Below are 3391 nucleotides of genomic sequence, written 5' to 3'. Positions count from 1 at the left end.
CTATATGTTTTAAATTACTTTAGCCTTTAAAACCACACTTTACTGATTTAGCATGATTTTCAACCTTTATGACTTTCATGAATGCAAAATAAAATTCTATCTCCATACCAAATATTTCAGATATGAATTTTAAGCCTAGTCTTATATATGATACAGATAGATCTTTATTCTTATGAGAATTAATATGTATGTATGTTATTTTTATATGACTATTTAGCACCTAGAGAATAAGGTTTTAGAAAAACCAAGTCACATAACCATGTGTCGCTCTAGGTTTGGAGTATACTTCTTTGTCGAACAACTATATTGGACCTGAAAGACTCAGATTAGTAGATCAACATATATATGATATGATTATATACTCTTTCAAGGTATAGGGAAGGCCTCCCAACTAGTTTAGCTATTGGATATCATGAGTTCACATGGTGCATGTCCATTGTAGAAATTGTCTAATTTATGCACCTTTTCACGACGTGCTTTTAATTTTATTTGATTCAATATAAGTGTGTTGTTTACAACTATGAATATGAAAGACTAATGAAATAGACTTATCTCAATATATTCTTTTGAAAGAATATTGTGATTGATAATTAGATATAAACTCCGCCAATTTTCTCTTAAATTATTTCATTATGTTAAGGACTTTTGGACACCTTTTTTCACTGTCATTGTTATTCCATTTTAGGATTATTCTAGTTCCCTTAATTAAGTCAGTATAATCCAAATACTGACAAATACTTTTCTCTTTCTTGCATTCTTTAATGATGTAGATTCTGGCGTGCGTACTCAGACTCGTGGCGAGTGAGGTTTAAGTAGTTCTTGCTAGTAATTGGTGTGTCTTCCTCATTCGAGGATTTCCTAGACTATTTTTTAGTAATATTTTAGTAGTTTCTTTATATATTTGGTTTGAGGTAACAAGGGGCCATGTCCCGGCACACTTATTTGCTTTGGTCAAAATGATAGAGGTTTATTTCAACATTAGTTTTCAGTCATCATGGATTTATTGATTCCTTACTAAAAATTATTAAGCATATATTTTATCTTATACATTAATTTTAAATGATATGATTTTATATATTATGCAAACGGTTAACTTGGGGCCACTCGTAGTTGTAATTACCGTGTTTTTGCTGGGTGCAAACTCAGATCATGACAATTATTTTAAAACAATGATCTAATAAATTTACCCTTTCTTATATTCATTATCTTTTAAAATGGTTAAATTATTGGACAATGCAAATAATTTTCTAGAAGAATTTAGCTATAGAATTCCTTCTTTTCTTTAAAAAGAGTTAATAATTATGTGTGTTCTTTAAAAATATTTTCTATCTAATATGTCCTTGAAATGAAGAATAGAATGCAAAACTCCACCCTTTCAAAATGTCTAAATTTATCCATACTTTATTTTGAAATACTACAGTAATAAAAATAAATAAGTATGTGGCATGACATATTTTAGTTGCCAAGGGCCGTATTTCAATTTTCAAAGTAAAAAATGTTGAAAAATTGAAGCCGTTAAAAGTTATCGCATGTTTAATTTTCAAGATCTCTATTAATTTTTTGTTAAATGTCGTGGTTCTTTTACCCTAATCCATCAAGAGTTATAATATGTATAACAAAAAATTGAATACCTGTGATTCTACTTTCCAACTCACTAAACCATTAGTTTATATGAATTTATAATTGAGCGATATTTACATTAATGTGATATGATGCAAGCAAGAAACGTAATGTCCCCAAGATGGTTGAAGATGTATATATCTTCGGAATATGATTTCTTCTTCATTTATAACATTACTGGTTTTACAAAATAGAGAAAAATCTAAAAAATTCTTTATAATTCTCCTTAAATCTACGTGACCTTATCTTGTAAGCTTCAAGAAAAGTTGTTCTACGTTGCAAGCTCGTCATGTTGATATAGTTTTCCCCATCATTTTTGTGGTATATATATTGGGGTGTCGTGTCAACAAGGTACTACCATGTGTATTATTTTGGGTATTACTACAAAGGTGTATAACAAGGTAAAAATGTTCTTTATCGATCAATAGCTATATTAGACCCATGCATTATTTCTTTTTGGCAAAAAATGTTATCTTCCATCAAATTATCATACAACCTTATTTTCTTGATACTGATTAAGCTCCTAAAATATTTTGATATTATCTGGGTAGAGAAGAGGTTAAGTGTGTTCTTATAATCATAGAAAAGGGTATGTTAAGGTTATTCCATTCTTTTGGAATTTTTTTGTAAAGTATAGGAGCAATATTATAGGGTTATTATCGCTGAGGTATTCATAGCAATAATTGTTGGTGGTTGGCTGCTCTTATAGGGGTCTATATTATTCAATACTTAGAAATTATTCATTTAGGTTCTTTATGGCTAAATCGCTCAACATTAGCCATTTGAATTGTTTGCTATTTCGTATGGGGATACTCTATTTAGCGATAGGAAAGTGATATTTACCTTTAACGATGTGTTTATTCCTACGACAGATATATGATCTTTTTCTGTTGTTCTATTTTTTTGTCTAGGACGGTTATGTGATATTTACCTATGGAGGTATATTGTTTCCTAAGAGAACTATGTTACATTTGCCTAGGGGGTTATGTTGTTGCCTAAGAGGGCTATGCAATCTTTGCATACGGGGCTATGTTGTTGCCTAAGAGGGCTATGCAATATTTTCCTATAGGGCTATGTTGTTACCTAAGAGGGCTATGCAATATTTTCCTATAGGGCTATGTTGTTGCCTAAGAGGTCTATGTAATCATATTTTAATGGAATATATTCATCGCTAAGAGGGTTACGTGACTGCCTACAGGGCTAGCCGACTATCGCTAGGCGCATATAGACTTAATTAACACCTTCTAGGCTTATGGAGGCCTACGTAGGTGGTGTTGTTTATGGGCATATAGACTTAATTGACACCTTCTAGGATTATGGAGGCCTACGTAGGTGGTGGTGTTTCTTGTTTGTACCTTTCGAGCATATGAGGGCATAACTGGGTTGTTGTTTCCTTATTTTTTGTATGCTTAGAGAGCAGGTAAGGATGCTTGTTTTATTCTTCATGTTTTTTTAAATATTTTCAATATATTATCATGCCTGCTTAGTTAGTCTATTTACTTTCGTACTCAGTATATTTACGCCTAATTACCTGGAGTGTTGTATATATGCTTATAGACCTTGAAAAATGGCCCGACAGACCTACCTAGAAGTATGGTTGAGTTATAGCTGTAATGAAACATTAGGTAATGTCTATCGTGTTGCTTTATTATCATTGCTAGAGAAATCTTATAGAGACCCCAAGTCATTTATGACTTTTAGGGACTAAAAGTTTGTTAACATAATCGTTCCTTTGGATTATGTGCCAGTTTATTTGCTTAGGAGCTATTAA

Source organism: Solanum lycopersicum, chromosome 3 (genome assembly GCF_036512215.1).
Source record: "Solanum lycopersicum chromosome 3, SLM_r2.1".
NCBI lineage: Eukaryota > Viridiplantae > Streptophyta > Magnoliopsida > Solanales > Solanaceae > Solanum > Solanum lycopersicum.
Note: the sequence above shows the minus strand (reverse complement) of the source record.